Here is a 16849-nt window from a genome sequence, read left to right as displayed (position 1 = left end):
TGGTTTCTTCTGCAAACTGGAATCGTCCAATTTTCACTCACATCCCCTGCAGCGAAATCCCACAAAACAACCTCGGTTATTAAAAGGCATGCGATTTTCTTTTATTAATTTCTTGCTTATCAAAAGCTTTGATTGCTTTACTGTCGCTCATTAAGGTGGCGTTAATTTTTTCTCAAGGAAACATGTGAACGAACGCGGTAATTATCGGAAGTTTGGCTTAGATATGTTCATTAAAATAACATCTAATAAAATATCTACTGTGAAAATGTTGCCAGACATCTGGATTTCACAACACCGCCTTTCTAATAACAAAGAAACAGAAAATAAAATAAAATAATTCTTAATTTTGATTATTCATAATCACAAATCAGAATCTCATTAATTATTTTTAGTATGGGAGTTTTTATTTTATTTATAAGTTCTTATAGGTTGATTTATAAAAAAAGCTGAAATGTTATTTTTATATTTCTAATATGACACGAATCAGAAATGTAACAATAATCATAAACTGGTGCTAATAGAGTTAAAAATATGAACATTTACTAAAATCCTAATGTTTTTATGGTTGTATCCAGCTTATTTAATGAATAGAACTATCAACATCAAACTTTATATGTTAATTGCCTGTATTAGAAGTATATGTATTTTAGTATATGTAAAGGTTCTTTAGTTTATGAATGAATAAATGGTGAATGACGCGTAATAAAGTTCAATAATTTATATGAAAATCTCAAGTTCAATGAAGCACAAAATAACAGGACAAAATAATTGCTTCCCCTCTCCTTCATGAGAACAAATTTATACCTAAGGTCGGTTTTAACACGCGCAAACACATATTTGGAAAAAGTAATTGTCTTAGTCTTAGTTGATATATCCCTGTGTGTTTAAGGAGAGAACACATGCTACCCGTTGATCCTAGATCGAATGCTTAATAAATAGTCAGGAAATAGTAATTTTATAAATGTTGACATTGATATTAGGATAGAACCGCTGATGAAGCATAATTTATTATCCATGTCGATATTTATTATTTAGAATGTTATTTGTTTGTCATACAGGCACAGAGAGATATGGTTGTGTATGAAGAGGCCGTTGATCACGGAGGCCATCTTCTTCAGTTACTATTTGTTTATCTATTAGAATACATATTGCATAATCCACAAGGTGTAAATTATTTGAAAACTTAGATAATTCAAAGCGATCAAGATTAGATTTATAATATACGTTAACAAAGTTAGACCTCCTTGTATAAACACAATACTATTTAGTAACCATCATTAGATTTCCTGAAAACCTTACAAGGCTTTCATGGAGAAAACGGAGTTTTATGTTTAATTCATAATAACGGTTTCCTATTAAATGGTATATTAGCAATATTGGACTCAATAAAAGAAAATTAATACTTTATTTTCCAAAGATTTAAAATTTGTGTTTTTCGCAAAAATAATGAAAATATATAAATTTTGTTGCTAATCTGAAAGATAATAATTATTTATTAATTTTTATTTTATTGCGGACTATTATCCTCATCTTTCTCTTAGTTGTTTCCCGACGTTTCGGCCAACTATTACTCTGGTCTTCGTCAGGTGGTAACCGTAACGGGATAGGAACTCTGAATCTCCTGACTCCATCCACTGCAATTACTGCCTTCCGTAGTTGTTGTCATCGTCTAACCACGTTTTTGTGCCAAGTAAGTCTCTGGCCGGCTTTGCGTAGGATTGAAACCGCTATCTTCAGACAATTATCACTTGAAACAGTATAGATTCAACATCTCTATCAACTGCACCACGGGCCCCGAAGGGGCGATCAAAGTTGAATTTTTTGGTCTTATAAATTCATGTTTATTTATGGTCGGGTTCGTACCGAATGGTATATATTATTTAATTGGAATTCATTGAGATGAGTATTATTTATTAATTTTATTTATTTATATGCAGACTATTATCCTCATCTTTTCTTAGTTGTTTCAGGACGTTTTAGGTGAGAATTGTCTGAAGATAGCTGTATTAATCCTATCCAAAGCTGGCCAGAGGCATAGTTGGCCGAAAACGTGGTGAGACGACGACAACAACTACAGAACGCAGTATTTGCAGTAGATGCTATAAGGCGATTAAGAGTTCCTATCCCGTCGAAGACAAGAGGAATAGTTGGGCGAAACATCGTGAAATAACTAAGAAAAAGATGAGGATAATAATCCGCAATAAAATAAAAATTAATAAATAATACTCACCTCAATAATGAATTCCAACCGAATAATATATACCATTCGATACAAACCCGACCATGGAAGATCAGATAATAAATAAACATGAATTTATGAGACCAAAAAATTCAACCTTGATCGCCCCTTCGGGGTCTGTGGCGCAATTGATAGAGACGTTGAATTTATACAGTTCCAGGTGAGATTTGTCTGAAGATAGCGGTTTCAATCCTACGCAAAGCCGGCCAAAAACGTGGTGAGACGACGACAGCAACTACAGAAGGCAGTAGATGCAGTCAAGAGATTTAGAGTTCCTATCCCGTTGCGGTTACCACCTGGAGAAGGCCAGAGGAATAGTTGGTCGAAACGTCGGGAAACAACTAAGGAAAAGATGAGGATAATAGTCCGCAATAAAATAAAAATTAATAAATAATTAATAAATAATACTAATTACAATAATGAATTCCAATTAAATAATAATAATTATTAATATATTCAACGAATTTCACACTTTAAAACACAAAAGATGAAAAATAAAACACATTCAAAATTCGGATTTTCAACCTTAAAATATCATACGTGCAGATTTGTTTTTTTTTCTTTTATCTACAATACTTATCCTCCTCACAATGCAATATATACTGCTTAGTTTCGGCTAATTATTTTAAGCATATTTGTAGCCAAAGCATTATTTTATTTTAAGCATATTTGTAGCCAAAGCATTACTTTATTTTAAGCATATTTGTTGGCCAATATATATATATATATATATATATATATATATATATATATATATATATATATATATATATATAAATATATAATGATGAAAATAATTGAAATAGTATTCCGAAAAAATAGAAAAATAAAAAGGAACAAACCGTATTATGTGTTCATCAACTTTTCGTCTTTATTTCGAGACTTCCTCTCGAAATAAAGACGAAACGTTGATGAACACATAATACGGTTTGTTCCTTTTTATTTCTTTCTCTCTCTCTCTCTCTCTCTCTCTCTCTCTACATATATATATATATATATATATATAGAGAGAGAGAGAGAGAGATTATGAAAAAATCATTATAAAGTTCATTCTTCACTTAATAATCGGTGAAAATATCGTATTGATTGGATAATTACTTGTTTTTTGATAGATTTTAAAAGAGACTTCGTAAAAAGATACTTACTCCCTCCTTAGGTTTTATTCGTGCCTAAACAAAACAATTACAATTACAATTGGACACTGGGTCGAAACTTTCAATTCTAAATTTATATATGTAAAAGGGGAAACTGGAAAAACGGACTTTGCAGAAACAATAAAATCAGTCTGTACATTGACTAGAAATAAGATTCATTTTATTGGAGAGTTTTATTTACTAGCATATTTGAACGAGGCTATTAGAAAAGTTGAGTGCATACGTTCTAAAAATCTTTAAATCTATTTAGTGTGAATTAGATAAATACTTTTAAATTTTGGAATTTATCAGCCAACATTTTAAATCCAAAAATATGTAAGCTGAAGATAGTTAAAGAATTGCAAACGTACCGTACGAAATCCCTCCAAAATCAAGCCGTTTATAAAAAACGGCCAACTACTTTTCAAATGAATTGCGTACAGCAAATCAGAGAAGACACTAAAACGACAAGAGAATATAATCCAAACGTAAGTCGAGAAATGATGAAGCAACAATTAAAAAGTAAGCAGAAAATAAAAGTGTATCAAATAAAAATTGCTTAAAAAAGAAGTTTAGTTTAGACGCAAACGAAAATCGGTTGAAGCGTTCAGAGAAGCACAAAAATCAATATCAACTAAGCAACAAGTAAGATTTAAAATAAAAACATTGTTCCACTTTACCAGCTTAACATTCCAATTTCTTTGTATAATTAAATTTATACAAAGAAATTGGAATGTTAAGCTGGTAAAGTGGAACAATGTTTGTAATAGCAAATTAACAGAACTTGCGCAATAGAATTATAATATCATTCAGAAATTAACGAAACTAATAAATATTACTAATGAAACGCAGAACTCTAAATAAAATTGTAAAAGATTGGCGAGATCGAGTATACCATACAAGGTACAAAATATTGATAAACTCCACCTAAACTAATAAAAACGTTACTCAGATGATTCTTGATGCAGATTACTAGTTCAAGAAGAGATGATCGACACCATATTCGAGATGTTCGATCTAGATTAACTCCAACTAAAAGAGCGACAGTCGAGAGTAAAGAAAATTCACTGAACGGAGAATGCTATTTGCAGAGCAAAAAGCCTTGGGGTGTTGTGAGGACTCACTCATGCATTAAAGATGAATTTATTCTAACTGTAGAAATATAACAACAGATACGACTCTGGAGGGGGTAGTCTGTTAACTTCATTCCCTAAATTAGTCTAAATCAGCTTAGATACAAAATTTTGTCCAGTCTAAGCAATTTTTCTTTATCTCGTTGATTAATTTCAATCTTGTCATAATTCCCTTCATCATTCAAGTGGCAATCCACCTATTTCATTAATCATTAGCCTCTTTTGTGGTAACTAATTAATAACAAATAACAAATAACAAATGAACACACAAGTGGATAAGTCATGTAAATAGAAACTTTAATTGCACGGTCGATGAACTTGTGAAATCTGAAGATCAAAGTGATTATTAAGACGAATTATGCAAATGTTTTGCTTTGCATTTACTTACTATTGGGAAAGCAAGTTTTGACTGTGCTGTTCAAAACGAATACGTTAGTCTTTCAAGTTCTGTTGTTCATGTTATTTATGAAGGTTAAAAGAGTAAACTGATGACTATCAAGTGTACTTTGCCATTTGATATGTTGGTATAGTCCATCGTGCTAAGTTATTCAGTTAATATTTGGAAAGTCTATATAAGCTGTTTTGTTTTGATTGTGAAAAATGTATTTTCTATTATGTTTAGAATATACTACATTAACGAAATTTATAATAATAATAATAATAATAATAATAATAATAATAATAATAATAATAATAATAATAATAATAATAAACAACTTGATTCTTCGCAATAAGATACACTAAATTTATATTTAAGGATGGTCTAACTAAGCTGTTCTTTCTATCTCGAACACTCGCTAATATTAATAATTATATCCTTTTATTACAGCTGGATTAGTATTGAGAGACTTTATTAGTGTGAAGAAGTGAAAGAGAAATATACTTTATAGAGTGTCTCAAAAAGCCTATTCACACTGTTGTCAGAGTTATCTGAGAAAATAGTGATTATCAATTTGAACATTTGCTAACAGAATTCCTTAATTACATTTGTCTAATATATTCGAAGCCATGCCATTTCATTCCAATATTTATAAATACAAGTTTTATTGTTATTCAAAATATGAGTACACTTTTACATTGTTTGATACACCTTGTATTATACGATATTATTCTGACTTTTTTGGGTCTCCTGTTGCAATCTGTAATTAGATTGAACACCTTAGAGCTTATACGAATGTACTAGCTATTCCTGCTCAACTTTTCGCGAATATTAAAATAAAAATTAATTTTTGTTTCGTTAATTACCCACTCAACCATTTTCTATTTTTTTTAATTATTATTTATTAGAAAACATTTTTATTTTTTAAAATCTGAACCTTATAAAAGAATTTATGCATAAAATTGGTTTGAGAATAATGTTATCGAACGTTCGAAAAAAGTTGAAATCCAAATCGCATAAATATTATCAATTTTTAAAAGCTCTTAAATTTATATATATATATATATATATATATATATATATATATATATATATATATATATATATATATATATATGTAACCATGTGTTTAAATTTGGCGTGACTAGACACACAAATAGGAACTACTTGTCTTTTTGTATACAAAAAACTCATATAAAAATAAACTAACAATTTTTCGATATTTACGGTTTTCAGGCTAGGAACAAAATGCAGAATTTTTTTCATTAACCTCGACGAAAAGTTCGAAATTTTGATCCAATTCAGTGTGCCCAATTTTCATAGTTTTATTTCCCATTATAATACCTGGGATTATGTCTAGATTTTCTTCCGCGGTTAGGCAAGTAAACTATTTTTATTTAAGAAATTTAATTACACTTAATTATTCATCTTAATTAATCATGCCTATTTTTCTTGTTTATAAATATAATTGAATCAAACTCGGTTGGTTATAAACTATTAATCAGTTGAATTGTATGAATGCATAATTATTTTGTCTTCTACAAAATTTGTCCCCATAATTACATTAATTTATTACATAGATTACATCAGAAAAACACGAATAAACCTAGAACCCCATCCTCCAACGTAGACCTCTACTACCATGTCTCCTTCTTCAACATCAGGGGTCTACGTTCCAACCTTCCAGAGGTTTAAACCCAATTGCAGGAGACGAAACCGGACATATTTTTCCTAAGTGAAACTGGGATAGGGCCGACCACTTCCCTAGACGAGTTCATAATTAAAGCATACTCTAACTTAACATCTAAATCTGAACCCCAAGATCGCCATGGGCATGCTTACATTAAGGATGGTTTCCCGTGTGGTAGGGATATCTCCAGAGAAGATCATAAATACCGTATATGTGCTTCCGAGTTGCACTTGCTTACACCATTGCATTTATATTTGCCCTCTATCGCCCCAATAACAGCAGAGTTACTATCTTTAAGAAGATATCTGAGAAAATTGACCACATCCCGTCTGCTCATCCTTCGGCGAACATCCACATTTCTGGTGACTTCAGTGTCCACAATGTGGAATGGCTGACCCACTCGAAGAAGACAGATTATGATTTCGCCATTTCCTATGACCTCACCCAGATTGTTCACGAACCCACCCGTGTGCCCGCTACTTCCGGTCAGTACGCTAGCCTTCTAGACATTTTTCTCACAATTTCCCCTGAGCTATGCTCATGTTCCGTTCTGTCTCCTCTGGGATCTTCTGAGCACTCGGTTGTATCAGTTAAGATAAAAACGAAATGTAATAAGTCTTCAGACGTACCTCTCCATCGTACTGTATATCGATACTCTACGGCTGACTGGGATAGCTTCCGTACCTTTATATCTTATCTACCTCTGCATTCCATGTTTAAAAATGATGTGTCCTCTATAGTATCAGGCCTGACCGAATGGTTAATTGTAGGCATAGACCGATTCATACCATCTAAAATATTCCCCAAAAAACCCTAACGGCCAGCCATTGTTCTCCCCTGAATGTGCTTCTGTCATCGCGCACAAAAATCACTTTTTCCATAGCTACTAACGTAATAGATGCACTGAGACTAAAGCTGCGTTCAGGACTGCCAGCAACCACTGTAAAAGAGTAATAAAAATGCAAGAGAGCGATATGCCCAGTCCGTTTAATCCAAATTAGCTGATCAGCGGCTTGGTTCCCACCAGTTTTGGCAAATAGCAAACACGATTCTAAACAGAAGCGTGCGTTCTATCCCAACCATCATCAATGGACCTGAGGTCATCTCGTCAGCATCAGACAAGGCCAAACTATTTGCCAAGAACTCTTCAGCTAATTCTAACCTATGCGACGAAGGCCATCAACTCCCCGTATTTCCTTCTATAATAGACAACACGCTATGCAACATACAAATATTTGTGCGTGATGTCGCCAAGCTAATCAAGAACCTTGATTCCAGTAAAGCAACTGGTCCTGACCGCATTCTTTTTTTTTTACACGGTGGTCACCACTTATCAAGGTCCGGAAGCCACTCAGGGATAAGGGTTATTGCAAGTACAGTACGTTAGTGTGGAGATTTAATGAAGTGTTCACTTAAGGGGCGGTTCATCATTCAAGCAGAAGTTGCCCCCATACTTACAAAACTGTTTAAGCGTTGCCTTAAGGAGAAGTGCTTTCCAACGCCCTGGAAAACCTCACCAGAATGCCCTGTATTTAAGTATTCAGGCGATAAGTCGTCTCCCTCTCAGTACAGACCAATACGTCTCTTGTGTGTCATGCTGGAATCCATATTAAATAGAGAAGTAATCAACCACCTCAGCAGAAATAATCTTCTTAGAGACATGCAATATGGTTTCCGTTCTGCCAAATGTACAGCAGATGTGCTAACAGTTATATCTCACAGGATTAGGGAATCTCTCGACAAAGGCATCCTTTCTAGGGCAATTGCTCTTGACATATACAAGGCCTTCGATAAGGTATGGCCTAAGGGCCTACTTCACAAGATTTCCAGCTACGGTATCACTGGAAATGTTTTCTCAATCATGTAATCATTTTTCTCTGATAGGTTCATAAGAGTTGATGGGCTGAAATGAGAGGGTCACAGTATTAATGCTGGAGTCTCTCAGGGGTCCATTCTGTGTCCAACTCTCTTCCTTATCTAAATCAATGATCTCCCTAAACACATACTTAAATCATTCTTTGACATCTATGCTGATGACACGACCATCTATGGTAAGACATTAAAGGCCGCAAATGACAATGTTCTCTCTGATTCTCTCTCCTCTGATCTTGAGCGCGTGGTACAGTGGAGGAAGAGGTGGCTGGTTACTATGAATACATCTAAAACCAAGCTTCTCTCTTTACATCATCAACGTTCTGATCCACATCTGGCATCAACTGGAATGCATGGCTCTCGTCTAAGGGAAACTCCATATTTTGATAAGCTTCTGACCTGAAATGGAACACGTCCATCAACTCAGTTGCCAAGGTCGCTGAAAAAAATGGTAGGATCCTTTTACCTCTCCAGAAGATATCTCACTGCTAATGCAATTATCTATCTATATAAAAGCCAAGTACGTCCTAGGATGGAGTACTACTGCCACATCTGGGTAGTAGCTGCTAAAAACAGCCTATCCTGTCTTGATAGAGTACAAAATAGGTTTCGTGGCTTAGTGGGAGATGCCCTTTTCTTTTCCCTGCAACCTTTCTCCTACAGGGGAGACGTTGCGAGCCTGTCTTTGTTTTATCGTTACTTTCATGACAATTGCTCATCTGAGCTCAAGTCTCTGGTCCTCCCTTGCCAATATCTTACGATAAACCCCCGTCTAGCTGAAACCACTGTCAAAAATTTTCCCCACTCTTTATCTGTGCCAAAACCAAAACGTAGATTTCATGAACAAAGCGTCTTTCTTAGAACTGCACGCCTGTGGAACTCTCTTTCGTTTGCCTGTTTCCTACCTTACTACAACTTGGATGTCTTCAAGTCCAACATAAACAAATTTCTGACGAATCGCCTCTCTCAGTAAGACACTTTATCAAATCTTCAATACTAGCGATTACTACGATACTATTCCATTGATTACTGTACACGCAATAACCCTTATCCCCAAGTGGCTTCCGGCCCTTGATAAGTGGCGACTACCTTGTAAAAAATCACACAATTCTTTCAATGATGCAAACAAAATAAAGTGAACATTCACAATGGTTTGCTTCCCAGACACTACATCGGCAGATGATCATTGAACATCCAGTTGAAAACAAAATATATTTTTTTAATTAAATAATTTTAATATCGTTGTAAAATAAAATCTGTATTTTTAGATTGTTATTTTAATGTTGAGTTGATTGAGAAAAGTACCTGTTCGAAGATAATCACATAATGTGCAATTAAATAAGTAAAAAAATAATTATGATATTATATTTTTATATTATTTATTAAAATTAAATAAGATGATATCTTTATAATTAGAAAATGAAAAACGTATCTTAATATTATTTTATTGCAGAGCGAAAAACAGCGAATTAGGAAAAGGTGTATCTTAGTAAATCTGTCTCTTTTAGTAAAAATATCAATAGAATTAAATATGTAATCTATAAAATACATTGGAATGCTATCCTTGGACATAGTCAGAAAACAATTAAATATTTTCATTGCAACAAGCAAATTATTGATCAAACCAAAACACATAAAAGAAAACGCTAAATTAACATATTTCATTCTTATATATGACTTTATGTTGGTCGGATTTTAATGTAATTTATAAAATTCACTATGTCTGTGTGTCTCCGTATTTTCAAATCCTATCTCTTCCGAAACTAAAAGGGCGGTTCTAGGGATCTCAAATGATTGAATTTTTATGGACCGTTTTTTTTGTGCGACTGTAGCCGGTTAAAATAGTTTTTAACGGATCAAAAATGAGTCGAAATTGAAAAGAAATCGTTAAATATTTTGTACATTCATCTTAGTTTATCTTTCATCAATTTATATGCATGTCAGGTTGGTACAGTGGTAACGTCATCAACTTTGAATGCTATAGTTTTACTTTCGGTTTCGATACTAGCTGGTGGCACCCAAATATATATATATATATATATATATATATATACTAGCAGGGGTGCCCGGCGTTGCTCGGGTGTTTGGAGGTGTATGCTGTGCAAAAAAAACAAAAAAATGGTTAATTTTTTAAAACTTTGACCCCTATTATGACCCCTTAAAATTTATAGTTTCGGGCTCAAATCACTTTATTAAGTTAGATCCAGGTTCAAGGAACCTATATCTAAAATTTCAAGTGTCTAAACCCAAAATTGTCGGAGGAGTTTGGTAGAGTTCTTAAAGGTCAAATCGTTGAAATTTGATCCCATTACAGTCAAATTTCTGGCTGACACCCGTCACATCGATTTTCCCAAATCTCAGTACCCGGTATTTCAAATTTCGAGTCTATAGACTAAAAATTGACAGAGTTATTGCGTAGGGAAATGTACACAGACAGACACACACACAGACACACAGACAGACAGACACACACGTTCACTTTTATAGATATAATAGATATATAGGTGGCTGTAGAACTACATATATATATATATATATATATATATATATATATATATATATATATATTACTTTTGAAATCGTGGTTATAATATACGAAATGTGAACAAATATCATATTTAAGCGTATTTTACGACTGTGCAAAGCCGGCGCCCCTCCTCTTGTTAAGAAAAAGAATAGAAAAATAAGAAAAAGAATGATGAAAATGTGCTTTATAAAGGACAGCACAGCAACTTCATACTTTTTTATACTTCATTTTGTTATTGCTAAATCAATACGAGGCTTATATTCAGAGTACAGAACATAACAAAAAATGTGGTTATAATGTTTGAATGCAATAGATCATGAGCAACGCCGATTCATTACAACTAGTTATATATAATATTCTTAATCATACATGAATATATAATATTATTTAATTACAACTAGTTATGCTTAATACTGTTTAATTAATCATAAATATGCAAACTAACTCCTGTAAATACTTTAAAATAAATTAGTTCTCACTGAATCAGTCCAATATCAATACATGATGCAGATCTCACATGACTCATTATTTTATGCATCTTTTTCTGGTTGATGAGAATCATTTCAGCAAACTGTATTTTTTAACAATCCATTCTTGTCCTAATGACAAATCATTGCACTCATAAGTGATTAGTCTACACTCTTTTTGTCAAGTAATTCAGCCTGGATAAATTAGGCTCCATCAGACAAAATGCATTGTTCTCAAATTAACTTTATTCAAAATATGCGAATAGCAATGGGAAGTTGTTTAAGCCAGAGTATACACTCCCAAAATATTTAAGCATCGACAAGACAATGGATAGAGGGATTGTTAGCGCATCTCATTCACAATGGCTTCGATACAACTAATCATAACTTTTTGTTTATTTTAAATGTTGCGGAGTTAAAATATGGTATAAAACAATAAGTATTAATTTTATTTTTATTTCGGACTATTATTCTCATCTTTATTAATAATAATATATAATATATAATAATTATCTTTATTAATAATAATATATATACCAATCAATACGGACCCGACTATGGAAGATCAGATAATAAATAAACGTGGATTTATAAGATCAAAGAATCCAACCATGACCGCCCTTCGGGGCCCGTGGGGCAGTTGATAGAGACGTTTAATCTCTACGGTTCCAGATGGATATTGTCTTAAGATAGCGGTTTCAATCCTACCCAAAGCCTGCCAGAGGTTTACTTGGCCAAAACGTGGTGAGACGAAACAACTATGGATGGCAGTGTTTTCTGAGAATGCAGTTAGGAGATTCGAAGTTCCTAACCGTCGCTTTTACCACCTGACGAAGGCCAGAGAAATAGATGGCCGAAACGTCGTGGGAAACAGCAACCAATAAAGATGAAACAACAACTCATAAAGATGAGAATAATAGTCCGAAATAAAAATAAAATTTATATATATAATGCTCATCTCAAAAATGAATTCCAATTAAGGAATAATATATAAAACAATAAGTACTTTACTTAATCCGAATTGTGTCATACACATAAGTTTATAAAAACTATACTCGATATTGTAAAAATAGAAATTAACTGAGTAAAATAATTGGTTTCCCTGTTGCCGTTTAAAATGTGAACAGATGAGATTGACATATTGGTATGTGCGGGAACAATCCCAATAATCTGTGCTAATGGATGTTAGAACCGACAATTTAGAGAGTATCCATTCTTATAAAAATTCGACAACTCTAACAGAAGAAAACCTTTCAACGTTACATGATTCTTCTTCATCTTTTTTTCTTTTTCTTCTTCGTGTTTATTAGCTTATTCATCTTCTTCTTGTGCTTTTCTCACTTTTCAAAATCCTAATTTCAGACAGAGATAGACTACACATTTGATTATTTGCAACATTAAAATGTACACAGATAGCGGTTCAGAAACACGTGACATGGTTTAAATTGAACATCACTGACCAGGAAATAACAACAACATTGTTTTATATTTATCTTTAGCCATGGATCCTCATTAAAAAATAATATGTCCTAAAATCTATAATACATTCGAATAATATACAAAGTAAATCAATGTTATAAGCTTAGAAGATCATTTACTAAACGATTAAAGTTTAAAATGCAAAGAATTGTAGAGTGTCTCATGAAATAGAAATCAGTAAAAACGGAAAACTGTACAGTAAACACAAGAGAATGATAAAAAATCTTTTAAGAGCCGGGAAGAAAAATAAATATATTATATTTTGCGCATATCAACGGTTGCGTATATATATATATATATATATATATATATATATATATATATATATATATATATATATATATATACACGAAACCGTTGATATGCGCAAAATAATATAATTAAATTTAAAATTAAAATTAAAATAATAATATAATTAAATTTAAAATCATAATAATAATAATAATAATAATAATAATAATAAATGTATATATACATACATTTATTATTATTATTATTATTATTATTATTATTATTATTATTATTATTATTATTATAAGCAAAAGTATTATATGAATAAAAATGGAATTTTTTCGAAACTGAGATATGCCATAAAATATTTTTTGATTTTCAACTAAATGAAAAATGAAAGTCATTTTTTCTTAGACTTTCTGTGAAATCCAATCGTATCATAGAAGACTTTAATTTGTAACTTGTGTTTTTTTTTCTTATTTTGTTGGTGATGTTAAGGTCCACGTGTGATGTCGTCCAGAAGAGAAAACTGAACGTCCGATTATGTTGACGACTTTAACAAAGTCAAATCTTCTTAATGTGTATCACATAGTTTGCGCGTAAATTTGAATAGAAGTTTGAAACTGTTTCAAAAGCATCTTCACTTTCCTCGCATTGATGATGCGCTTGTTTGGTCAAAGAGCAAGGCTAAGAAGGTCGCTAGAGACGCATGATCATAACTCTTATGCTTAAAGGAAAGATTTAAAACAGTCATATTAAAGGGACGGTTTCTGGTTTCTTTTAGTATTAAACGGAAATGCGTACTCATAAGCAGACAAGCATATATATATATATATATATATATATATATATATATATATATATATATATATAACTACTTCATTTACTTACATAAAATTACAAAAAATTAAAATAAAGTATAGATTTATGCGTAAACTTTAAGTATTTACTTCAAAAGTGCTCAATACCTAGGTAGAGCTAGTTAGTAATTTATAAAATATATATGGTTATTAAGCTACACTGAATATTCGGCGTTTCAACCACTCTAGGATTCAGTGTAGCTTAATCGCCATATATATTTTATAAATTACAATATATATATATATATATATATATATATATATATATATATATATATATATATATATATATATATAATCAAAAAGTTATTCATATATTGAGGGAAGGGTGCATACTTCTCTTCCCCAAAAGGGCAACCTAAGCATACCAAGCAACTAGAGGAATACCACTCATCTCAATTGCAGCAAAAATCTACAATACTATGCTTCTCAACCGTATCCAACCAAAGATCGAAGAAATACTCAGGAAGAACCAGTATAGATTAAGGGAAATTACTCTACTACTAGTCAAATCGCTCTACTACTAGTCAAATACGTACTGTAAGGATACTGATCGAAGGAGTCAAAGCCAAAAACGTTGTTGACCTATATTATTGTTAAAGAACAGACGCCTGTTCTTGTAAGTGAGTAAATAAGAGATAGTATAGTCGAGGATTCGAACTTGCGAAGCTATATTTGGAATTTCGAATTTCGATCATAAGTTAAAATAAATACAGAATACATAATGTTATTGAAATACAGAATGTTATTGAAAATGGAATGTAGAATTACCATTGTTTAATTCATATAAAATAGTTAGATATTGGTTTATAGAGAAAGGAATGGAATGATGAATTTTGTTTCTGTTAATGAAATGAAATTAAAATAAGGAATCTAGATCAGAACAAGAGAAAATATTAAACATATTTGTAAAGTAGGTTAGAGAAATCGGGTTGAAACATGTGACCTACAATGCATGCTTAAACACGGAGGCATTTCAGGCTATGTGTCTGATATGCACGTGTTGGTCATGCAATGACATCAGAAGTTTTGAATTCAGATAGATAAGTCAGTCAGTCAGCCAGGCAGTCGAGTAGTCAGTCAGGGAACAGGGTGAGTGAGTTAGAGACAGGGCTGACATCGAACCTTGGAAGCGAAGGTTAGAAGAAAAGAGCATCATGTAAGACTTGAATTCCTTGATGCAAAGCCATTGACCGGTCGAAATGGAATAAACAAACAACTTCATCTTTTTGTATCTGCGTCTTCGTGTTATGTATTCAACAGAAAAGGTATTGCCAATTTATATTATAAGAACTTTGTGAAAATCATCATCTCAAAAATAGGTAAAGAAATATGTGTCAATGTTATAGAAACACTCCCATTCACAGAACTGTCAAAAGTATAAATGTCAAACTATATCTCGGTCTATCTATCTATATATAAAATCTGCTCTCATTGTATATTACGTGCCGTCGGCTCTGCTGTATTAACATGTACCCTGTCTTTATATATACAGAACTTTCTGTCTCTTTATATATAAGACCTGTCCCTATCGCACTAATATGAACACACAAGAACCCTTACTAATATGTAACATACGGCTATTTGGTGCCGTATCGTGACCAGTCCACTCATACATGGGTAGGTTTGAAACAAAAACAAGTACTTCAGTTACCACGGAAAATCACAACGTTTTAGGGTCCATTATAAAAATTCCACGAAAAAAAAAAATCCTAGACGAAATAAAAAATAATTAAGAAAATAAGAAGAAAAGAAAAACGCACACACATACACAAAATTAAAAAAAGGATACAAGGAAAAATAAAAAAAGCCGATATGCCACAAAAGAAAACAGTTGTAATGAATGGAAAAAGATATATACGAGTCGATTCAGAACAAACCATGCACAATGCATTCATAAAAGAATTGTTGTAAATTTATTTTATAAATATACACACACACACAAAGTTGAACCAAGGAAAAATTGCTTGACGTGACCTTTTCAAACCAAACTATGAATAGTATTCATTGTTTTAACATATTTTGAAAATATGCAGTGCACACACAAAATACACATAGAGAAAGAGGTTATAGTGTCATTCATAAAATGGTTATCCTTTACGGAGATGGTCCCGACGTCCGCCTCGTTCTGAGTTCGGGGAGAGGCCGTCTGACGTAGGCGGTGTCGAGGCAGAAAATTACCTTAACCCTAAAATTTGCGATATGTCACAGACAGATGCTTTTACAAATATTGTGAAACAAATCACAGAATTTTACAGGGTTAACTAACTACGTGGAACTATTCTAATCATGTGGACTGTTTTTTTGTTTTTAAATTCTAATTATTTGAACTGTTTATTTTGTAAAATTCTAATTATTTGAACTATTGAATTATCACAAATTTGAAGTGTTTATTTTGTAAAATTCTAATTATTTGAACTGTTTATTTTGTAAAATTCTAACTATTTGAACTGTTTAAAATAAAAAATAAAATTTCTAATTATTAGAACGGGTTTTTTTCTCCTTAAGTTAACAACTGGACACTTTATTGAAGGGGTAATTTTCTGCCTCGACACCACCTACGTCAGACGGCCTCTCACCGAGCTCAGAACGAGGCGGACGTTGGGACCATCTCCGTAAAGGTTATCCCATAAAATTTGGGTCAATGTCTATCCACAGATTGTTGACAAAATGTCAATCAAATGTCGAAGGTATTGTACACTTAAGACTGAGTTGTTCGGAAACAAAAATATGTATATCGTCCAAAAAAAAAAAAAAAAAAAAGATGCAAAAATCATTATCGAGTGTTAAAAACGTTATGTATATATATATATATATATATATATATATATATATATAT

Source organism: Euprymna scolopes, chromosome 1 (assembly GCF_053919585.1).
Source record: "Euprymna scolopes isolate OS-2025 chromosome 1, ASM5391958v1, whole genome shotgun sequence".
Taxonomy (NCBI): Eukaryota; Metazoa; Mollusca; class Cephalopoda; order Sepiida; family Sepiolidae; genus Euprymna; species Euprymna scolopes.
The sequence above is the reverse complement of the archived record's forward strand: the minus strand, read 5'-3'. Positions refer to the sequence as shown.